The 26,627-nt window shown below is 32.7% G+C and overlaps 1 protein-coding gene across 5 annotated transcripts in view; it reads right to left on the reverse strand.

Annotated features, from left to right (window-relative positions):
- The window catches only part of Irk1 (Inwardly rectifying potassium channel 1), a 192,252-nt gene that overhangs the window by 18,617 nt on the left and 147,008 nt on the right, over nucleotides 1-26,627 (reverse strand). The gene's annotated exons all lie outside the window — the stretch shown is intronic.

Here is a 26,627-nt window from a genome sequence, read left to right on the forward strand (position 1 = left end):
ACAAAATTACATTAAAATTGAGACAAAAAATGTTTAATTGAATCATATCACCCGGCCAGATCTCACTAAAAACTATAGAAATGTTTATTATTCAACACTGAAACATATGTATATATAATCAGGCTTGCGAGATTTTCTTTTCAGTAACTTAATAGTATAAATTCCCTTAATCTTCTTGTCCAATAAGCTCCAATAAATATTGTAATAATATGTAGTTTTGTATTTTCATTAAATTCCTCAATACAAGTAATGAATGGTAATTTAGAATCAAATATTGTCACATAACAATTTTTCCAAAAAAAAAAAAAAAACATTTTCTGACATTATTAGATTTTTAGAAAACTTACTCCGACGATCACGGTTAATTGTACTTTTACCCAAAAAACTATCACAAATTATAGAATAAACCAAAAAAGACTCTTAGAAATCATCTATTCCGTAATTACTGCTACCACATGTTCTGTTTAATAAGTTAATAGGAATTTCAAAATATTCACAGCGTATTATACCTTGTATCACATAAACTACAAACTTTATAACCATAAGAAAGGATAATAAGGATTAACAAACATGTGTTCCCCATTAAAGTTCTAATGACATCGATAAACATCTAGATCACATGAATAATATACAATATTGTATATGTAGAGAGTGCCACATAAAATATTTTTTATTTCTATATTCACAATACAGTGACAAAGAATTTCTTAATAATTCTTTTATTCTTCCTGTTGTGCTAGAGCTTGGTAAGTATTTTTGAGTTTCATTGTCACCTTTCGCACATTCTCCAGCTTAGCAATAACGTTTCCGTTTCCTGATTCCCACCCACAAAACGAGATGTTTAAAGAATGGAAGGAAATGTTCCAGTGGATACTCAATGTTGGTCAAACAACTTGAATTATGGGAAAGGGGTATTATAAGCATTTCCTAGAAAAGATGATACTGCAGAGAAAGAAAATGCACTCAATTAAACAACAATCAAAAAAAAAAATACTTCTCACCGTGGATCGCCTTTTTAATTAAACAAGTAAAGAAAGTTTAAAGTCGGTCGGGGCCGACTATATTATACCCCACATAACTTGTACATCTAAATTTTCGATACCATATCACATCCGTCAAATGTGTTGGGTGCTATATATAAACGTTTGTCCCAAATACATACATTTAAATATCACTCGATCTGGACAGAATTTGATAGACTTCTACAAAATCTATAGACTCAAAATTTAAGTCGGCTAATGCACTAGGGTGGAACACAATGTTAGTAAAAAAATATGGGAAACATTTAAATATGAAGCAATTTTAAGGAAACTTCGCAAAAGTTTATTTATGATTTATCGCTCGATATATATGCATTAGAAGTTTAGAAAAATTAGAGTCATTTTTACAACTTTTCGACTAAGCAGTGGCGATTTTACAAGGAAAATGTTGGTATTTTGACCATTTTTGTCGAAATCAGACATAAACATATATATGGGAGCTATATCTAAATCTGAACCGATTTCAACCAAATTTGGCACGCATAGCTATAATGCTAATTCTACTCCCTGTGCAAAATTTCAACAAAATCGGTGTTAAAAATTGGCCTCTGTGGTCATATGAAAGCTATATATGGGAGATATATCTAAATCTGAACCGATTTCAACCAAATTTGGCAGGCATAGCTGCAATGCTAATTCTACTCCCTGTGCAAAATTTCAAGTAAATCGGTGTAAAAGATTGGCCACTGTGGTCATATGAGTGTAAATCGGGCGAACGATATACATATATGGGAGCTATATATAAATCTGAACCGATTTCAATAAAATTTGGCACACTTGACTACACTACTCATTGTACTCCTAGTGCAAAATTTCAACCAAATTGGGGTAAAACTCTGGCTTCATACAATATCTGGTACCATATTAGTCCAAATCGGGCGAAAGATATATATGGGGGTTATATCTAAATCTGAATCGATTTCAATAAAATTTGGCACAATTGACTATAGTACTAATTGTTCTTCTTGTGCAAAATATTAAGCAAATTAGGGTAAAACTCTGGCTTCTGGGGACATATAGGTGCATATCGGGCGAAATATATATATGGGAGCTATATCTAAAAATGAACCGATTTCTTCCAAAATCAATAGGATTCTATTCTGACCCAAAATACATACTTGTGGCGAATACTTGTGCTGAATTTTCGATTGGACTAAAATTGCGACCTAGACTTTGATTACAAAAATGTGTTCACGGACAGACAGACAGACAGACGGACATCGCTACATCGCCTCAGGGACCCATCCTAAGCAATATTGCCAAAGACACCATATGTCTACCTCGTCTCCTTCTGGGTGTTGCAAACATATGTACTAACTTGTAATACCTTGTTCCACAGTGTGGCGCAGGGTATAAACATGTCACCATTCCAACCATGGTTGCCACACTTGGTAAAATTCTACCAAAAATGGTAGATTTTTTTCTCTTTGGCAATATTAGTAGAATTTCCTATAAAAATACAATATTTTACAAAATGTTCTATAGGAATAAAATGTTGACAAAATCTTCTAAAGAAATAAAATTTTCTATAGAAATAAAATTTTGATAAAATTTTCTATAGAAATAAAATTTTGACAAAATTTTCTATAGAAATAAAATGTTGACAAAGTATTCTATAGAAATAAAATGTGGACAAAATTTTCTATAGAAACAAAATTTTCTATAGAAAAATTTTTTGTTTTGCTCCAAGTATAGGATGCTGATGAGAAATGTGGTAATTCCGAAACAGCTGTACTTCCAACCATCTTGCAGTCTATGGGACTTTACCCAAATAAATTTGGCAATCATACTTTTCCTTAAGCTACACTTGTAGTTTAGTCAATGCATGGTTTTAGCTGATTGAAGAATAAACCAACAATAACAAACAAAACGAATAAAATTTTGACAAAATTTTCTATAGAAATAAAATTTTTACAAAACTTACTATAGACAAAAATGAATTCAAATCGATGATTTGACAGTGGCATAGGAAAAGAGATATGTTTGTTTCGAATTTATTTCGGCATAAGCCGGCTATCAATGTAAAACCTTTTTTCGGAGGGTTCAAGTGTGGTTTTTGTTGGGTTTAATAAACTGCCTGAATTTATTCTGATAATTGGTTGATAGTTTTGCTGCAAGTAGAGGATGCTGATGAGGAATGTGGTAATTCCGAAACGTGCGTCCATCCAACCATCTTGCAGTCTATAGGGCTTTGCCCAAATAAATTTGACAAACATTCTTTTCCTCTGTTGGTTAAGCTACACTTGTACTTTAGTCAATGTATGGTTTTAAGCTGCAATAAAAAACAACAACAATGCTTAAAGAACAAAACCAACAATAACAAAACAAAAAGAAAAAAAATTTTGACAAAATTTTCTATGGAAATAAAATGTTGAATTAGCAAAATTTTCTATAGAAATAGAATTTGGACAAAATTTTCTATAGAAATAAAATATTGACAAAATTTTCTATAGAAATAAAAATTTTCTACAGAAATAAAATTCTGACAAAATTTTCTATAGAAATTAAATGTTGACAAAATTTTCTATAGAAATAAAATTTTGACAAAAGTTTCTTTGGAAATAAAATCATGAAAATATTTTCTATAGAAATTAAATTTTGACAAGATTTTCTATAGAAATAAAATTTTGACAAAATATGATTTTTTTTGTTTGGTAGATTTTTGTAAAATGTTGGTAAGACACCATGTGATTGATAACATTAAAGTTAAACGACATCTATTAACAAAATACGAAAAAATTTGGTTTTATTATTATGTTTTTTTTTTTTTTTTTAATTTTTAATAAATGATTTTCTTCATAAAAAAAAATTGTCAAAAATTTATTGCGAATTTTTGTGAGGAATTTTAATTTAAATTTTGCATATTTTAAGGTTCATAAAAAAAAACATAATTATATACTCGGTTGTGTGATCAACAGGAAATGAGTTAATTTAAAACAAGTAAGGAAAGTCTAAAGTCGGGCGGGGCCGACTATATTATACCCTGCACCACTTTGTGGATCTTAATTTTCGATACCATATCACATCCGTCAAATGTGTTGGGGGCTATATATAAAGGTTTGTTCCAAATACATACATTTAAATATCACTCGATCTGGACGAACTTGATAGACTTCTACAAAATCTATAGACTCAAAATTTAAGTCGGCTAATGCACTAGGGTGGAACACAATGTTAGTAAAAAAATATGGGAAACGTTTAAATCTGAAGCAATTTTAAGGAAACTTCGAAAAAGTTTATTTATGATTTATCGCTCGATGTATATGTATTAGAAGTTTAGGAAAATTAGAGTCATTTTTACAACTTTTCGACTAAGCAGTGGCGATTTTACAAGGAAATTGTTGGTATTTTGACCATTTTTGTCGAAATCAGACATAAACATATATATGGGAGCTATATCTAAATCTGAACCGATTTCAACCAAATTTGGCACGCATAGCAACAATGCTTATTCTACTCTCTGTGCAAAATTTCAACTAAATCGGAGTTAAAAATTGGCCTCTGTGGCCATATGAGTGTAAATCGGGCGAAAGCTATATATGGGAGCTATATCTAAATCTGAACCGATTTCAACCAAATTTGGCACGCATAGCTACAATGCTAATGCTACTTCCTGTGCAAAATTTCAACTAAATCGGAGCAAAAAATTAGCCTCTGTGGTCATATGAGTGTAAATCGGGCGAAAGCTATATATGGGAGCTATATCTAAATCTGAACCGATTTCAACCAAATTTGGCACGCATAGCTACAATGCTAATTCTACTCCCTGTGCAAAATTTTAATCAAATTGGGGTAAAACTCTGGCTTCTGGGACCGTATTAGTCCATATCGGGCGAAAGATATATATGGGAGCTGTATCTAAATCTGAACCGATTTCAATAAAATTTGGCACACTTGACTATAGTACTAATTGTTCTTCTTGTGCAAAATTTTAAGTAAATTAGGGTAAAACTCTAGCTTGTGGGGCCATATAAGTCCATATCGGGCGAAATATATATATGGGAGCTATATCTAAATCTGAACCGATTTGTTCCAAAATCAATAGGGATCTATTCTGAGCCAAAACACATACTTGTGCCAAATTTGAAGTCGATTGGACTAAAACTGCGACCTAGACTTTGATTACAAAAATGTGTTCACGGACAGACGGACATGGCTATATCGACTCAGGAGCCCACCCTGAGCATTTTCGCCAAAGAAACCATGTGTCTGCCTCGTCTCCTTCTGGGTGTTGCAAACATATGCACTAACTTATAATACCCTGTTCCACAGTGTGGAGCAGGGTATAAACATGACAAAAAGTGGGACAAAAATGTAAATAGTGTCACATTTAGTGGTATAATAAGAAAAAATTTTGAAGTTTAAAACTGAAGTTGCCCATTGGGATTTTATACCACTTATAAAGAAAACAATTTTTATGATCCAATACCTATGTCCCAATATGAAATAAAAAATTTCTTAAGTTTTAAATTAATCGGAGAAAATATTCGATAGATTTTTAATAGTGTTTTTGCTCTACGCCACCCGAGTTTTTGTTTTTTTTTTTTTTGCTCAAGTGTAGATAAAGCAGACACAATGGAATGTTTTATGGCCTTAGGATATAAATCCTTAAACACTACTTCACTTCTCAGATCCATTCATACTGATGTTACTAATGTTGATTGGCAGGAACTTTAATTGCTCAATTCAATGGGGCGGTATTCAACAGAGCATGCTTTGGTCATACGAAAGAAATATTAAGGTGTGTTTTTAGCAGCGAAAATAAAAGACAATAAGGTACTACAATGCTTTGTCTCGATTATTATGGCTCGATTAAATGGTTGGAATTGTTAATGGTGTAGATGAGAAATATTTGTAGAAATCCTTGTTGGTTAAGGTAAAATGAGGTAAGAATGACTATGTTTACTTTTTTTTGTATCGACAACAAATAAAGGAATTGAAATTGTAAGGGAAATTGGATAATTTATGGAATGGAATAGTGTAAAGAATCATAAAAATCTTTTTGGTCTGGAGGGCTTCATAATTGTAAAACAAAGACTAACAACAAGAATGTTTTAATTTAATAAGAGGAATTGTATTTTATGAACGCAAAATTTGCATAAGATTGTTTGATAAAATTATATTTTAATTAAAAAAAATACATATAAGCCTATTTATACTTTTTTATGATAATTAAGAACCATTAACATAAAAATCTACTCAAAAAAAATTCGTTTACCCATAAAAATTTTTAGAAATTTTTGAACAAACATTATTACATATAAATTCGCCCTTACTCGCGAAAGCCTTTTTTTAATACTTTTTAGTACTATTTTGACATTAATTCCTCTTGATTTTAATTTTATTTTGTAAAATTAATTCAAAAAATTGGGTTTTACAAAGTTCCATTAAAAAACCTACCCCTTCCTTATTTTTATTCAAATTAAGAATGGAAGTAAGACAAAATGCCCTTGACCCATTTGGCTTCAAGACAAATTTGTTTACTCTTGTTAGGTATAGTGGCAATTAAGACCCATTGTCTCTATACCAAACCTAAGATAACCTACACAGACGAAAAATACTGTTTTCATATATTTGGGTGTAAAAATTATATGTTTGGAACTCAAATTTTTTAACACAACATTTTTAAGTGCAAGCATATAATGTTCATGTTTGGGACATATATGTTAAAATGTTATATCATATTATGTTTGGGACATAAAATGCTTGTAACTATAATATGCTTAGATGCAAACATATATTAATTTAGAAATAGCCTATAAACATATTTGTGTTTGGAAAGAGAGACCTAGAGAGTAAGTTGCAAGTGAAATGTTTGAACAATACAAACAATATTTTGTTTGGACCAATGTGTTTGGGGTATATGTTACAGAACCGATTTTTTGAGGGTGTAGATAGCTCCTTAAATAATGGCTTTGTTTTAAAATCTAATCAAATAAAAGTTTTGTCTTTGGATCCAAGTATCCTTTGTGTTAGGTGCATTTATAATTTTTATACCCTCCACCATAGGATGGGGGGTATATTAACTTTGTCATTCCGTTTGTAACACATCGAAATATTGCTCTAAGACCCCATAAAGTATATATATTCTGGGTCGTGGTGAAATTCTGAGTCGATCTGAGCATGTCCGTCCGTCTGTTGAAATCACGCTAACTTCCGAACGAAACCAGCTATGGACTTGAAACATGGCACAAGTAGTTATTATTGATGTAGGTCGGATGGTATTGCAAATGGGCCATATCGGTCCACTTTTACGTATAGCCCCCATATAAACGGACCCCAAAATTTGGCTTGCAGAGCCTACAAGAGAAGCATATTTCATCCGATCTAGCTAAAATTTGGTACATGGTGTTCGTATATGGTCTCTAACAGCCATGCAAAAATTGGTCCATATCGGTCAATAATTATATATAGCCCCCATATAAACCGAACCCCCGATTTGGCTTCGGGAGCCTCAAAGAGAAGCAAATTTCATCTGATCCGGCTGAAATTTAGCACATGGTGTTGGTATGTGGTCCATAACAACCTTGCAAAAATTAGTCCACATCGGTCCATAATTATATATAGCCCCCATATAAACCGATCCCCAGATTTGGCTTGCGGAGCCTCAAAGAGAAGCAAATTTCATCCGATACGGCTGAAATTTGGTACATGGTATTAGTATATGGTCTCTAACAACCATGCGAAAATTGGTCCATATCGGTCCATAATTATATATAGCCCCCATATAAACCGATTCCCAGATTTGAACCCCGGAGCCTCTTGGACGAGCAAAATTCATCCGATCCGGTTGAAATTTGCAACGTGGTGTTAGTATATGGCCGCTAATAACCATGCCAAAATTGGTCCATATCGGTCTATAGGTATATATAGCCGATCCCCAATCACACAAAAATTGGTCCATATCGGTTCATAATCATGTTGCCACTCGAGCCAAAAATAATCTAGCAAAATTTTATTTCTATAGAAAACTTTGTCAAAATTTTATTTCTATAGAAAATTTTGTCAAAATTTTATTCCTATAGAGAATTTTGTCAAATTTCATTTCTATAGAAAATTTTGGCAAAATTTTATTTCTATAGAAAATGTTGTCGAAATTTTAATTCTATAGAGAATGTTGTCAAAATTTTAAATCTTTTGAAAATTTTGTCAAAATTTTATTTCTCAGACCTCGAGCTCGTTTCAATCAACAATTCATTAATTGGAAAAATTTTATTTCTATAGAAAATTTTGCTAAAATCGTATTTCTATAGAAAATTTTGTCCAAATTTTCTTCTACACAGAAAAAAATATCACCAAAATATTTCCAATTAAAAAGTTAATTGAAGTTGAAAATTTTTTCAATTAATAAATTAATTGATACAATTAACTTTTTAATCATGATAGAAACATTAAGTTAATTAAGTCAATGATTGAAATTTTTAAAATGTTTAATTAAAAAATTAATTGATACAATTAACTTTTTAATCAAATTCGGAAGACTGATTCAGTTAAAAAAGTGCTGATTTTTTTACTTTTTTTATTAAAAATGTATTTCAAACAATCATTTGTTAATCCAAATAAAAACTCTAAGCCAATCTAACTAAGTAATTAAAAATAGTTACCTTTTTTAATTAATAAATTAATTGCGTTTTGCAATCAACATCAATTAAATTTTTAATTGAATCAATTAAAAAATTAATTGAATTTTGCTGAAAAAACAATTAATTTTTTAATCAAGAATTTTTTCTATGCCCAATTAAAACTGTGATTGATACTATCATTTTCGTGATTGAAGACATTTCAATTAAAAAATTAATTGGATCAATTAATTTGGTGATTGAATCAGAGAAAAAAATTTTTGTGTGTATAGAAAATGTTGTCAAAATTTTATTTCTATAGAAAATTTTGTCAAACTTAAGTATATACGTATTTAATCGGCCTTTTTAAGTTTAATATGTACCACGTATGGACTACGTGGTATATATTACGGTATTAGGAGGTTTTAAGATACCTTGCCATGGGAAAGTGTTACCGCAACCCAAGTAATTCGATTGTGGATGACAGTCTTCAGTAGAAGTTTCTACGCAATCCATGATGGAGGGTACATAAGATTCGGCCTGGCCGAACTTGCGGGCGTATATACTTGTTTTCATTAAATTTATGACACTCATTTTTGAAATTTCCGTCCGTGACTTGAAGTCGAATGGCTTTTGAAGAAAGGAACATTTTCATTTTTTTTTTTAATATTTAATTAAATGCGAGACATGGATGGTATCATGTTTATTTTGAGGATATGCCATTCTTGATTTAACTTCGTACTTCGTTCCCCAAAGACATTTTTGCAATTTTGAACTCCATTTCTTTCCTTCAAACTACGAAATTTAATTTAGTCTTTAAAAAAATAAATTTTCTTGAAGTTGTGGAAAAATATTTACTTATTTTAAAATTTGTTAAAATTAAGCAAAAATTTCCCCCCTCGTGGATTCTCCGTGTGCCTCTCGGCCACAGAGGAATGCATTTTTGCGTGGGTGAGTGGCTCATATTTGCATGATTTGACATCATTTAATTGCTTATAGCTTTGTCATTTTTCGGTCGATTTTCTTCTAGTTGGTCTTATTACTTACGTATAGACGATACACTAATACGACCATGAAGAGAAACCGGACTTTTTTTAATGGTTTATATTTTTCTGGCGGAAAATGTTCATTGTAAAATACGATTTTTTTGAAAATTTGGCTTTTTCGCATCGATATTTTTTGAACCACTTACTCGTAACTTATCACAGATCCAATTATACACGATCTTAATACCTTTCATTTAAGTACCACCAACGATATAATCAGACAGAGATATAATTTGTTTAGTGAAAAAAGAGCGAACAACTAAAAATAACGGGATATCTCAAAAACTGCTCCATAAAAAAATTAAATTTTTAAACATTGCTTTTCGAATTCAGCAGATCAAAATACATAAGAAAAGTTGACTCTCATCAAGTGTACATTTTCAGTGTAAACTAGTGTAATACGTATTGGTTATTATGGCCATGATTTGGCGCCAAAGATTTTTTCTTAGCTGTGAGTTCACTTTTTTTCCTTTTTGAGGTTATTAAATTTTCCTAGTTTCAACAATGCAATGTGGAAATCCCTCACAAACGGAATAGAATTTATTTCAATTTTCCCAAGACGTTCTTGGTTCATATTTCCTATAAACAAGTTTACATTTCTTCTGTGTAGTACGGCACCTCACTTCAAGGTCAAGGATTCTTTTCTTCCATCCATTTACCTTGATGGCTAGTGAACTCTTCTGACGAAACTATTTTTAAATCCTAACTTTTCTTTCATATTGTCATTGCAAGATTCCCCTATAAAATTCTAGGGGAATCTTGCAAGGCAATGAAAATGCGTATTTCATGCCTTGTCATGTCAATAAAATTTAAAATCGAAATTTGTAGCACAACAAAGCCTCTTGGGAAACTAACAAGCACGACTTCAAATTCAATCAGAAACTGATAGTTTCAAAAGATAAATAAAAAATATTTTTGTTTTTGTTACACCCATGCACCCAATAAACAATCGTTCGAATAAAATTTGCAGACTTTATTTATTGTAATTAATATCTGGCTCGTGGAGACGAAAAACAAAAATAAACACTTTGTAGGTTGAAGAATAATATACAAAAGATTTCTGGAAATTAAGGCCATAGTATAAGAGAAGTAATAAAACTACAAGTTATTTGTGGATGTACACTGAAAAATGGTTACTTTATGATAAAGACCAAAAACCATAATTCTCATAAGCTGGAAAATACTCTGAATTATATAAATTTCCATCTAATCCTAATGATTTTGGTATTGATTCCGAACCAAAGAAGCGGAGAGTTTGAGTAAGGATACATTTACGACCCAATTCTCTTTTAGATTCGAGTTTTGCACTGGATTGTAGGAAACAAATTTTAATTTATTCGGGGCTTTAGCTTTTTTACTTCATGTGCACTCAAGGTCATTGACAAACTTGTTCAGGGCAACTTAACAACAAAGATTTGAAAGACATCTGCTATTTTTGAACGCTGTTTTTTTACATAAAGACGAGAAATTTAAAGACGATTTCATTCATTTTTAAGAATTTTTAAGTCCAAGTTGTCCTTAATCAAATGAAATTTTCTTTCATATAAAGACACAACGTTATAAATCGAATCACTTAACTACAAGGACTAAACGACTTCACAACTTTTTGATAAGGAAATAAAGAAATACGTTTTCCATGCAAAGCCATATTCGCATTTGTATTTTAAGAACAAGAAGTCTTTGGCCACACCCAAACACACTGAAAAAAATATTGACCTAATATGGAAGATTAGGCATCTTAAATTTTAGGACTCGAAATTTACGCAATGCTAAGGATAAAATTCTATCAAATAAAGGCATTTTAATTAAAAGAAAGTTTATAATCCTTGCTTCAAAAATTTTTTTCATTAAATTTAGGACACAAATCTTGAAATTTTGCATCCCTCTGTTGAAGTTGTAGTTCTTTTAAGTAAGGCAAATATTCCTTAAAATAAAGAAAAACATTTTTAATTTAAAGAAATCGTCTTTAACTCAACTGACATATTGAATTTTTAAATGTAAGATAGAAAATGCTTCAAATATAGGCTAAGACTTATTTTAAGGATTTGAATCTTTGGTTTAAAGTTTTTTTTTTACATTAAGAAAACAGTTTTTACTTTGAAGTACTTGGCATAATTTGGATTTTGAAACTGGAATTTGTTTGTACATGAATCCCTTATTAATATATCGCAAACAGAGAATAAAAATTCGATGAATGCGATCTGTATCCAATTTTAACTTTTTTGGATCCTACACGCTCAAAAAAAATCGCCTCTCTAACATATGTTCCAAACATATTTTGCAGGAAGCACATATATTATTGGATACTGCCGAAACATTAATGTGTTTGTGAACATATAATATGTTTGGAAGCATTTTGAGCCCAAAAATATTATATGCTTGGAAGAATTTTCCCCAAAGAAGATTGTGCTCATTCCCTAACATAATTTTCACTTTCACGAAATTTTTTAGTTCTTGGCACCTTTTTCTGTAATACAAATAATGTTGAAGAAATTATTTAATTTTATAACTTTTTTAAATTTTACCTTTCGCCTGGACGGAGAATCGAACCGAGGACCATACAGTTTGTAAGCCAACACACTACCACTGAGCTACGTAGCTATTATAGTCACCAGTAGACAATTATCGTTATAAGTTACATTTATATAGCATAGTTTGCAGCGCCTACGAGCCCATGCAAACATAACATTATTTAACAGAAACATACATGTGTTGGCAACGTGGAGCAGTGGTTAGCATGTCTGCCGTACATGCAAAGGGTCGTGGGTTCAATCCCTGCTCCGACCAAACACCAATTTTTTTTTTAATTTACACATTTATATTTATACTATATTAAATTTTTATAATGAAACTTCGAAATGTAACCCACATTGAAGATTTACAGTCAGAAACAGTGCTTGATATAAACGAAATGGACTGAGCTTTTGGCTAAGATTTTATTTTTTTATTGCAAAAATAACAATTTTGTAATAAAAACTGGGTTTGGTATAATAGTTTGAAATTTTGGAAGGAATTCAAAAACTCTAACAAAGGAAGAACGTGGGGTCGAGTATAAATACATAAATAATTTTATAATATACACAAATTAAATAATAATTAGGCTTAAATTAAATAATATTTAGACTTAAGCATATACAATTTTTGGCCTTATCATAAAGCAGTTTCCGAAACAACATATAAGCGGTTTCACAGAAATTGCTCTCTTTTGATTCTCTCGCTGTGTTAATTTGATATCTTTCGTCGACCCTTCCGGTTTTTACCTCTATTTCTTTCTCTATACTCTCTCTCTTTCGCTCTCTGAATAAAATATCACAACATATATATGTTTACTCGAAATTTGTAAATTTATATATGTTTACATTCACACATATAATTTTTATGAAACATGCATGCCCCAAACATAATATATTCTAACATATTAACATATGTGTTCCAAACAGTTAGTGTTAGTTTGAGAACATTACATGTTTGCACTTAAATATATTGTGTTTAAAAATTGTGCCCGAGACACATTTTGTTTATATCGAAACATATGAAAAACATATTTTTCTAACAGTGTAGATTTAAAGCCAGAGAGGTCCCTAAAAAATGTCTTTATTTTAAAGAAGCCGCATCTTTGGCTCGGAATCAATACCAAAATCCGTAAAGGAAGGTCAAAATCTTTGGATCCAAGTAAACTTTTTTTGGGTGAAGTGAACCCACGACACCCTCAAAAAATTGCCTCTGTAACATATACTGTCAAACATATTCTGCTTCAACCATATATATTTTCAGAATTTATGTAAACAATTGTTTGTGCTGTGCAAACATATTTTATTTTTCACCCTACACATTTCTTTTTTAACGGCCATTTTCATGTATCTCCGTTAGGCTTTAACTGCCAGTTAACAAAAAGTAAATTGCAAATATCTTCTCTCCAGTTAACTTTAACTGAAAAATTTTCGTCAGTTAAGTTCCTAACTAGCATATAGAATATATATGCAAGATGACCGCTTTGTCCATAATACGGTTTAAAAGTTGGTTAGTTAACGGAACACTAACGGAGCTTTGTGAAAATGGGTGTAAGTCTCCGAATACACAATTTAGTATGTAAATCAACATAAAAAATGTGTCTTTCAAGCGGAGTACCATTCTCATTTAATTATCTCACTGCGTTACGTAGATTTCTTTCGATATCTATCTCCGTCTTCGTCATAATCTTTTTTTTCTCTATTCTATCTTGCCCTCTCGGATGATTCTAAACATATATCATTTATACGCAAATTCTAAATTAATATATGTTTGCATCCAAGATATTATATTTAAGAAAATATGATACCCCAACCATAATATATTCTAACATATTAACATATATGTCCCAAACATCTTGTACTAGTCTAGGAACATTACATGTTTGCACTTAAAAATAAAGTGCTAAAAATTTGAGTGCCAAACATTTAATTTTTACAACTAAACATATGAAAAACAGTCTTTTTCGTCCGTGCAGGAATAAAAACTTGGTTAATTTTAGAATATTTAGATTCATTTTCGAAAATTTTAACTAAACTCTATTACAAACACAGATGTCAAAATGATTTCACAAAAATAAGTAAATATTTTTTGACAAATTAAAGAAAATTTGTTAGACATAATTATTTTTTCCACTTGTTAAAGAAAATTTCATAGTTCGTAGGAAAAAATTCTACTTCAAAATTTCAAAAATGTCTTTAGTGCCATACGAAGTTCAAGAGGGTCGCATATTATTGGCAAAATGTAGAAATTTTAAGAAATTCTGGACTATTTTGTGGGAGACACTAATCTGGTTAATCTTTCGGATGGTATTGCAAATGGGCCATATCGGTCCACTTTTACGCATAGCTCCCATATAAACCGACGCTCAGATTGGCTTGCGGAGCGTCTTGGAGGAGCAAAAATCATCCGATTCGGTTGATATATAGCATAGTTTGCGGCGCCCACGAGCCGATTAAACACAGTTTATTTAACAGAAAAATACATTTAGTTGGGCACCGTGGAGCAGTGGTTGCTACGTCCGACTTGCATGCCAAGGGTCGTGGGTTCGATCCCTGCTTCGACCAAAGTTTTTTTTTTTACATATATTCCAGATATGATCGGAAGATTCCGAAAAAATGTTCAACATTACATTCTACTATATTAAAGTTTTACTATGAACTGTAAAATGTGTCTTATTAAAGACCTAAAGTCAGAAAAGAACCGTGTTTGATATAAACGAAATGGACTGTGTTGTTGGTTCAAAAATAACTTTTTTTATTGAAAAAATAAAAATTTTGTAACAAACGAATTTTTTTGGTGATAAAAGTGTATACTTTTCGAAGCAATTCAAAAAACTCTAACAAAAGAAAAACGTTTTCGGTACACGTTTTCCAAACGTTTTTTTTTTTCTTTGCGTATAGCCCCCATATAAACCGATCCCCAAAGTTGACTTGCGGAGCCTCTAAGAGAAGCAAATTTCATCCGATCCAGCTGAAATTTGGTACATGGTGTAAGTATGTGGTCTCTAACAACTGCCCAAAAATTGGTTCACCTCGGTCCATAATTATATATTGGAAGAGCAAAATTCACCCGATCCGGTTGAAATTTGGTACGTGGTGTTAGTATAAGGTATCTAACAACCATGCAAAAATTGGTCAGTACGTCTTAATTACATATAACCCCATTTAAACCGATCCCCGGAATTGGAGGAGCAAAATTCATCCGATCCGGTTCAAATTTGGTACGTGGTGAAATTTGGTACATTGCGCTAGTATATGGCTGCTAACAATCATGCCAAAATTGGTCCATATCGGTCTATAGTTATATATAACCGATCCCCAAAAATAATCTACCAAAATTTTATTTCTATAGAAAATTTTGTCAAAATTTTATTGCTATACAAAATTTTCTCAAAATTTTATTTCTATAGAAAATTTTGTCAAAATGTTATTTCTATAGAAAAATTTGTCAAAATTTTATTTCTATAGAAAATTTTGTCAAACTGAATTAAATACGTACTTAATCGGCCTTTTGTTTTTTTTTTTTTTTTGTTTGTTTAATATATACCCCGTACGAACTAACTTGCAATTGAGAAGATGGTACTAAGAAGTTTTAAGATACCTTGCCATCGGCAAGTGTTACCGCAACCCAAGTAATTCAATTGTGGATGACAGTCTGTAGTAGAAGTTTCTACGCAATCCATGGTGGAGGGTACTTAAGATTCGGCCTGGCCGAGCTTACGGCCGTATATACTTGTTTTCCTTTGTTTAAGTTAATTTAATTAACGTACGCAAAAAAATTATAAAAATTGTGGAAACTTTCTTAGAACGTAATAATTCTATGAACTAAAATAGATTAAAAACGGCTTTAGTGAAATATAGGGTTCACTTTTTTTTTTTTGAATGTAGGTTAGGTGAGGTGGCAGCCCGATGTATCAGGCTCACTTAGACTATTCAGTCCATTGTGATACCACATTGGTGAACTTCTCTCTTATCACTGAGTGCTGCCCGATTCCATGTTAAGCTCAATGACAAGGGACCTCCTTTTTATAACCGAGTCCGGACGGCGTTCCACATTGCAGTGAAACCACTTAGAGAAGCTTTGAAGCCCTCAGAAATGTCACCAGCATTACTGAGGTGGGATAATCCACCGATGTTCGGTCGAAACAGGAATCGAACCCACGACCTTGTGTACGCAAGGCGGGCATGCTAACCATTGCACCACGGTGGCTCCCTTTTTTGAGTGTATGTGTTACACGCTGTTCGAATGGATTTAATTCGTAATCTTTCTGGAAAAGAATGCTACATTTTGTGACATTCTTTATTACGAATGGTTTATTGGGAAGAAACATATATAAACTTAAAGAAATGTTATTGTTACCCAAAGTTCTCCTAAACAAATTTTCCGTCAAAATGCAGTGGCAAAAACTGGTTATTTTAACCCAATTCTAGGAATTTACATGGCTATCTGACCCTGGATTTCACAATTAAAAAAAAAAAAACTAAAAAATAAACAAATCAGTATTAGTCTCTTGTCCATGATTCATATTTCATGCGAATGTACAACATTTTATATTGACATGATTTGGAAATGGTGATCCGAAATTGTAATGGTCATCTAAAGAACAACGTAATTGAAACGATTTCTGCAATTTCTTTTATTGTTTTCAATTTTGTTTTTTTTTTCTTTACCAAGAAAAAATGCATTATATGCATAAATATCGAATTCATGAATTTCCCTTATGTTAAAAACAAAATAAATAAAACTATGAAATATGATAATCAACACTTATAATATAATACATTGAATATTTTTTGTTACTTTTAACGAAATAGAAACCAATGAAGCAATAAAAGTTACTTAAACTAAGCAGCGAGTACAAACATTTCACAACTTTTAGTTATCAAATATCCATTAATATTTATTGAATTAGATTTAGCTAAAGAGCTATTAAACTATTATTACATTTAAAATGAAATACAAAAATTATGGAATATTTAATTTAATGATGATTTTCAATAACATTTTCTGAGAAATGGTTACACCATTGATTGATATTGATCTTAATAGTTGGGAAACAACATCAATGTAGAATTATCAACCCACGATGCCCAAATTTCCTCAATAAGAATAAGTCTTAAATGTAATAATTCAACTTTTTACCTAATTTATCTATAATAAGGCAACTGTACTTACTGGAAGAATTTCCTATTTAAAACGAATTATAATTAGTGAACTCATATCAATCACACTACCTGTGTGTTTTACCCCCCCCAATATCCTACATATTGTTCCGCATAATAATATAATAGTAATACTAATAATAATTAATATACGTAATTAATTACAATGTAAAGCTTTCCCTAGTACTTATTTAACAATAATTCTGCATTATGTGGGATATTTAAATGGAATAATCAGAATATATACGGGTTTAAACGGGCGCCAATTTTCTCATTTTATTGTATTCTGAAAATTAAATACTAATAATAAAAAAATCAACAAACATAAAAAATTGGAAAAAAATAATACAAATAAGTAAATACGGCCGAAAGTTCTACCAATTGCCGATGGCAAGGTACACTGAAAAAAATATTTATGTGGTATTAAAGATTACGCAACCTAAATTTTAGGATCCCCAATTTACCAAATATTAAGGACAAATTTCTTGAAAGCAAAAACATTTAAATTAAAATAAAGTTTATAATCTTTGCTTCACACAATTTTTTCATTAAATTTAGGACACAAATTTTGTAAATTTGCGTCCTTCCGTTAAAGTCGCATGTCTTTAAAATAAGGCAAATTTTCCTTAAAGTAAAGAAACACATTTTTGATTTAAAGCAATTGTCCTTAAATTAATTGAAATATTGAATCTTTAAATTTAAGATATAAACGCTTCAAATATAGGATACAGCTTATTTTGTAGATTTGGCATCTTTGGTTTAAAAATCTGTTTGGAAATAAGAAAATTTTTTTTTTATTTTGAAGTATCCGTTATAATTTGATTTTTATATCCTCCACCATAGGATGATACCCCCCATCCTAATTTTGTCATTCCGTTTGTAACACATCGAAATATTGCTCTAAGACTCCATAAAATATTTATATTCTGGGTCGTGGTGAAATTCTAAGTCGATCTAAGCATGCCCGTCCGTCGGTCTGTTGAAATCACGCTAGCTTCCGAACGACACAAGCTATCGACTTGAAACTTGGCACAACTAGTTGTTATTGATATAGGTCGGACGGTATTGCAAATGGGCCATATCGGTCCACTTTTACGTATAGCCCCCATATAAATGGACCCCCAAAACCACATCGGTCCATAATTATATATAGCCCCCATATAAACCGATCCCCCGATTTGGCTTGCGGAGCCTCTAAGAGAAGCAAATTTCATCCGATCCGGCTGAAATTTGGTACATGGTGTCAGTATATGGTCTCTAACAACAAAAATTGGTCCACATCGCTCCATAATTATATATAGCCCCCATATAAACCGATCCCCAGATATGGCTTGCGGAGCCTCAAAGAGAAGCAAATTTCATCCAATCCGGCTGAAATTTGATACATGGTTTTGGTATATGGTTTCTAACAACCATGCAAAAATTGGTCCGTATCGGTCCATAATTATATATAGCCCCCATATGAACCGTTCCCCAGATTTGGCTTGCGGAGCCTCAAAGGGAAGCAAATTTCATCCGATCCGGTTGAAATTTGGTACATGGTGTTGGTATATGGTCTCTCATAAACATGCAAAAATTGGTCCACATCGGTTCATAATTATATATAGCCCCCATATAAACCGTTCCCCAGATTTGGCTTGCGGAGCCTCTAAGAGAAGCAAAATTCATCCGATCCGGTTGAAATTTGGAACATGGTGTTAGTATATGGTCACTAACAACCGTACCAGAATTGGTCCATATCGGTCCCTAAAAATATATATAGCCCCCATGTAAATCATTCTCCAGATTCGACCTCCGGAGCCTCTTGGAGGAGCAAAATTCATCCGATCCGGTTCAAATTTCTATAGACAATTTTGTCAAAATTTTATTTCTATAGAACATTTTGTCAAAATTTTATTGCTATGGAAAATTTTGTTAAAATTTTATTTCTATAGAAAATGTTGTCAAAACTTTATTTCTATAGAAAATTATGTCAACATTTTATTTCTATAGAAAAAATTGTTAAAATTTTATTTCAATAGAATTTTTTTTTATTTAATATATACTGCGTATGGACTTCATTACGATTTAGAAGATGGTGTTAGTAGGTTTTAAGATACCTTGCCATCGGCAAGCGTTAGCGCAACCCAAGTAATTCGATTGTGGAGTTTCTACGCAATCCATGGTGGAGGGCCTGGCCGAACTTACGGCCGTATATACTTGTTTAAACTGTCATTTGTTTGCACGTGAATGGTTTTTTTAATATACCTCGAAAAGAAAATGAAAATCCGATAGATGCGATCTGTATCCTAATTTTAATTTTATTGATCCTAGATTTGAAACCAAATAGGTCGCTAAAAAGGTTTTTTTTTTATTTTAAACAAGCCGCATATTTGGCTCGGAATCAATACCAAAATCTATAAAGGAAGGTCAAAATCTTTGGATTCAAGTAAACTAATTTTTTAAAATTGTCTACTAAATTGTAACTAAGTCGATATGAAGTCTTTGTTAAATAAAACAGGAAGATCATATACCACTTAAATTCAGGTTCACTTTATATGCTGTAGTATCACAATAGACTTTCGACGTTACAACCGTGTTGGATAGAATTTGCTCCTTTACGAGATTCCGGAGGTCAAATCAGAGGGTCGGTTTATATGGGAACTACATAAATGTATGGATCAATATCGACGAATTTTTAAATGGTTGTTAAATGCCATATACTTACATCTCGTATCAAATTTCAACTGGATCGAATGAAATTTACTCCTTCCAGAGGATCCGGAAGTTAACTCTCAGTGTGGGTTTATATTGGGGCTATTTATTATATTTGTGGACCGATTTGGACAAATTTTTACATGGTTGTTTGAGGGGATATGCTAACATCACTTACAAAATTTCAACCGGCTCGAATGAAATTTTGACCTCCATGAAGCTCCGGAAATCAAATCTGGGGATCGGTTTATATGGGGGCTACATATAATAATGGACCGATATGGACCAATTTTTGCTCGATTGTAAAAGGGCATATATTGACATCAACCAGATCGGTTGAAATGTGTTCCTCCAAGAAGCTCCAGAGGCCAAATCCGGGGAGTGGTTTATATAGGAGCTATATATAATTTTATTCGGATCGGTTGAAACTTGTTCTTTCAAGAGGCTGTGGAGGTCAAATCAGGGGGCGATTTATATGCGCCTATATATTTTTTGCACGGTAGTTAGAGAGCATATACGTACATTACGTAACAAATTTCATCCGATCTAAGTAAAATTTGGTACTTCCAAGAGGCTTCGGGGGGATCGGTTTAACCCTCTAATGCCCCATTTTTTTGTCATCAGATTAAATATTCAATGTTAACGACACAAAAGCAAGAAAACGAATCAAGAAAAATGTATACGGTACACTTCAGTATATGTTGCAAAGGCTCTTGAACAGGTTCAACTAAGTTTTCTTTTTATTTTATTCATTTTTGTTGTCTTAAGGTGTGTTTTACTAAAAGCTTCCTTATAAAGGAGGAATTGCACCCAGAGAAGGAATATGATCACCTCAAATATGTTTCAAGAGCAAAATGCTATTTTTGGATGGTGACCATGTGACATTTTTATCGCAACCATGTTATTTTCTCAGAAATTATGTATCTGTTTTCGGAAAACATGTTATATTTGGCGAGAAAACAATATTGTTGCGATAAACATGTTACATAGTCACCGTGCAAAAATAACATTTTGCTCTTGAAACATGTTTGAGGTTATCATATTCCTTCTCTGTGTGTGGGAATTAGAGGGTTAAATGGGTGTTATATCTAAAAGTAGTCTGATATGATCCTTTTGCAATATCATCTGACTTACAGTAATAAAAACTACTTTCACGTCGATAGCATGTTTCTCTCGGAAATGTTTCAACAGACGGACAGCCGTACGGACTGACGGACATAGCTATATCGTTCCAGAATATATATACTTTATGGGTTCTGAGATCAATATTTCGATGTGTTATAAACGGAATGGCAAAGTTAATATAAGGAATGTTTTTTTTTTTTTTTTTTTTTTTTTGAAAATTAAAGAGTTTCCATTGAGCTGCAGATCAAAGGCTTCATACGCAAAATTAATTTATCCACTTAAGTTTTAATTGAAATTTCCCCAATCAAGAAATTGATAATATCAATCACCAAACCCAATTAAAAATTTAATTGACTCTTAATTGAGTTTAGTTTAAGTTAAACTATAATTGAATCTATTTATCTTTTAATTGATTTTATTTTTTTTTTCAAATTCTATACAAAATTCAATTGACAAAATATTTTTAATATTTTTTTTTTTCAGCACATAATAAACCGATTCCAGTGGTCACATTTTTGGTTTTAAAATTTTGAGTATGACCTTTAAGGTATTTCCCCATTTCAAATAAATTGTTATTTGTAGTATTTTGATAGATATACAAAAAACTTAAACAGCCAGTGCATTATGTCATATTTAAAGCTGCTACGATTTCTAAAATCGTTGCACTTTAAATTGTCGAGATGTTATTGTCATTGAATAGTGTACGTAATGAAAATGCTATATTTAACTATTTAAACAATAACTTAAACAATAAATACGATTATTCGTTCGGTGACCGGTTTAATGTTTTGAACTAGTATCCGTTAACTGTTCTCCTTTGTTATTAAAATCATGAATTGGTATTGTTTTGATGTAAATTAATTATAAATTAATTTAATTATACTCCTTTGTTATTAAAGTCATGCATTGGTATTGTTTTGATGTAAATTAATTATACCCTAAACCACATAGTGATTTGGGTACAATAGGTTTGATTTGCTAGAAAATGTATTCCTACCAGGAATATTGGGTTTAGACCCCATAAAATAAATATCAATCAAGTCAAGATGAGTTCAAAATGTTATGGAGCGAAGTGGTCAATAAGATAAAGGAAGCTAAGATTCGTTATTATGATGAGAAATTTAGTAGTGCACTTAGCGACAAGCAGAAATGACAGGAGTTGAAAAATATAGGCGTTGATGGCACTGGCAACGACAACCAATGTGATATAGATCCAGAAGAATTGAACAGACGTTTCGTTAACAATGACATACCTGTTGCAAATGTACAAGCGTTGTCGCATATTTTGTCCTCTGATTGTGAATCGATTTTTATACCCTCCACCATAGGATGGGGGTATATTAACTTTGTCATTCCGTTTGTAACACATCGAAATATTGCTCTAAGACCCCATAAAGTATATATATTCTGGGTCGTGGTGAAATTCTAAGTCGATCTGAGCATGTCCGTCCGTCCGTCCGTCTGTTGAAATCACGCTAACTTCCGAACGAAACCAGCTATTGACTTGAAACTTGGCACAAGTAGTTGTTATTGATGTAGGTCGGATGGAATTGCAAATGGGCCATATCGGACCACTTTTACGTATAGCCCCCATATAAAAGGACCCAAAAATTTGGCTTGCAGACCCTCTAAGAGAAGCAAATTTCATCCGATCCGGCTGAAATTTGGTACATGGTGTTAGTATATGGTCTCTAATAAGCATGCAAAAATTGGTCCACATCGGTCCTTAATTATATATAGCCCCCATATAAACCGATCCCGCGATTTGGTTTGCGGAGCCTCTAAGAGAAGCAAATTTCATCCGATCCGGCTGAAATTTGGTACATGGTGTTAGTATATGGTCTCTAATAAGCATGCAAAAATTGGCCCACGTCGGTCCATAATTATATATAGCCCCCATATGAAACGATCCCCAGATTTGACTTCCGGAGCCCCTTGGAAGAGCAAAATTCATCCGATTCGGTTGAAATTTGGTACGTGATGTTAGTATATGGTATCCAACAACCATGCAGGAATTGGTTCATATCAGTCCATAATTATAAATAGCCCCCATATAAACCGATTCCCAGATTTGACCTCCGGTGCCTTTTGGAGAAGCAAAATTCATCCGATCTGGTTGAAATTTGGTACGTGGTGGTAGTATATGATATTTAAGAACCATGCCAAAAGTGGTCCATATCAGTCCATAATCAAGTATCACATTTAGTGGCAGAACAAAATGGTCGCACAAAAGTATCACGGCTTGAAAAAAAAAATGGATTTGCAATATTTGTTCAGATTTATACAATGCTCGCATAAATTGCACCGCTTAATTTTCTAAAATGCGGACTGTCATGGTCTGAGATTTAGGTTTTCTCCTAAAGTTAGGGCAGGTCTACTGAGACCGCTTTGCATGAACTAGTTAGCTTTATTGAAAGCTCACTATCTTTCAATGAATACATAATCGTGGCGTTTCTAGATATCGAGGGGGCATTCAATCACGTCCATCCGAGCTCGATATTAAATGGACTGGCAACTCTGAATGTTGATCCAGGTATACTTAGGCTGCTAGACGAACTGCTAATAAGGAGACGTATTTCGGCCATAATAGGAAAAGCAAACATACATAGGTATGTGAACAGAGGCACTCCCCAAAGAGGAGTTCTATCACCTCTTCTTTGGAATGTTGCTATAAACAACCCTAGAAAAAAAAGGATAAAAGTGGTGGCATAGGCAGACGATGTGGCTCTAGCAGTCAAGGGAAAAGTCCCATCCATAATCAGAGATGTTATACAGAGAGCCCTCCGGATGACTGAGAAATGGGCGAAAGAGAATTGTCTTGCAGTAAATTCTGCAAAGACAGAATGAGTCATTTACTGCAAAGATCGCAAAACTCCCACAATTGAAATTCCCTTTGGTGAGTGTGCAAAATACCTTGGCGTTATTCTGGACAGGAAGCTGAACTTTAACCTTAATATTGAAGAAAGAGCGATAAAAGCCACGATATCTTTGTGCTCGTGCAAAAAGGCAATAGGAACAAGTATATACGGCCGTAAGTTCGGCCAGGCCGAATCTTATGTACCCTCCACCATGGATTGCGTAGAAACTTCTACGAAAGACTGTCATCCACAATCGAAATACTTGGATTGTGGTATATATTAGACAAAACAGTTATGTCTAGTTAAGTCTACAAATAATTACGAATAGATATAGACTTTTTGCACGGTACGTAGAGAGCCAGAATTGAAATATGGGGGTCGCTTATATGGGGGCTATATACAATTATGAACTTGATATGGACCAATTTGTGTGTGATTGGAAATCGATTTATCTGAGGGATATATATATATATATATATATATATATATATATATATATATATATATATATATATATATATATATATATATATATATATATATATATATATATATATATATATATATATATATATATATATATATATATATATATATATATATATATATATATATATATATATATATATATATAACGATACGATCCCCACGTACCAAATTTCAAGCAGATCGGATGAATTTTGCTTCTCCAAAAGGCACCGGAGGTCAAATCTGGGGATCGGTTTATATGGGAGCTATATATAATTATGGACCGATTTCGACCAATTTTTGCATGGGAGTTTGAGGCCATATATTAACACCACGTACCAAATTTCAACTGAATCAGATGAATATTGGTCTTCCAAGAGGCTCCGGAGGTCAAATCTGGTGATCGGTTTATATGGGGGCTATATATCATTATGGACCGATGTGGACCAATTTTTGCATGGTTGTTAGAGACCATATACTAACACCATGTACCAAATTTCAGCCGGATCGGATGAACTTTGCTTCTCTTAGGGACCACGCAAGCCAAATCGGGGGATCGGTTTATATGGGGGCTATATATAATTATGAACCGATGTGGACAAATTTTGCATGGTTGTTAGAGACCATATACCAACATCATGTACCAAATTTCAGCCTGATCGGATGAAATTTGCTTCTCTTTGAGGCTCCGCAAGCCAAATCTGGGGATCGGTTTATATGGGGGCTATATATAATTATAGACCGATGTGGACCAATTTTTGCATGATTGTTAGAGACCATATACTAACACCATGTACCAAATTTCAGCCGGATCGGATGAAATTTGCTTCTCTTAGAGGCCTCGCAAGCCAAATTTGGGGGTCCGTTTATATGGGGGCTATACGTAAAAGTGGACCGATATGGCCCATTTGCAATACCAACCGACCTACATCAATAACAACTACTTGTGCTAAGTTTCATGTCGATAGCTTGTTTCGTTCGGAAGTTAGCGTGATTTCAACAGACGGACGGACGGACGGACGGACATGCTCAGATCGACTCAGAATTTCACCACGACCCAGAATATATATACTTTATGGGGTCTTAGAGCAATATTTCGATAGGTTACAAACGGAATGACAAAGTTAATATACCCCCCATCATATGGTGGAGGGTATAAAAAATTGGGGACTAAAACCGAAAATTGTGTATTGGATTCCCTTAATATCATGCTGCATATATTGCCTTTAGACATTTCGGCCAAACGGTCAGCTGCAACAACGGCTGTGCGGTTGCGCGAGCTATCGCTATGGTCGGAAAAAATTTACGGTCACAGTTCGGTCCTCAAAATAATGCCAGATGCGCCTAACGTAGTGGATTACACTCTGGCGAAACCACTTTTCGACAAAAAGTTTGAAACTCTTATTCCCAACAGCGAGGCGTGGTGTACACAGACCCCGGGGAATAAAAGATAAATAGATTTCTACACTGATGGCTCCAAATTGAATGGACAAGTGGGTTTCGGAGTATATTCTAAAGATCTGGAACCTAGAATAGCGAAAAGATTGCCTAATCACTGGAGTGTCTTTCAAGCTGTAATATTAGCAATAAGAGAGGTGGCGAATTGGCCGAGAAGTAATGTTCCAAAAAATGTTGGCATTAATATACACTCAGACAGTCAACCTGCAATAAAATCCTTGGACTCTGTGTTCCTTAACTCGAAAATTACCATCGACTGCCGCAAATCTCTCAATGAGATGGCTGAGCAGTACAATATTCACCTAATATGAGTGCCTGGCCATAGGAACATACCGGGGAACAGCCATTAGCGTAGCTAGACAATTTTCCTAGGGGGGGCTATAGCCCCCCCTAGCTAAAAATTTATATTTCATTTATTTATATTTCAATTAATGTTTTATTTCATAAAAATGAATAAAAAAAAAATAGACATCAAAATAACTCGAAAATTAATTTATAATAAAGCAAGTAAAAGTAGTTCCACACATTTCCCAGCAAAAAATTTGGAAGTTTTTCCAAAGGCACAACTTTAAAAGCACTTCCAGAAGATGTACTCCCAATGATGTTCTTTATTTTAACTACTCAGGAAGTTCTTTAAATTCAATTTTTTATAACTTGGTTTTTTCATACTTTTAATGGGAAATTTTAACTTTTTTGTTTCAAATAC

This window comes from Haematobia irritans, chromosome 1 (assembly GCF_050003625.1).
Source record: "Haematobia irritans isolate KBUSLIRL chromosome 1, ASM5000362v1, whole genome shotgun sequence".
In the NCBI taxonomy this organism is placed as follows: Eukaryota; Metazoa; Arthropoda; class Insecta; order Diptera; family Muscidae; genus Haematobia; species Haematobia irritans.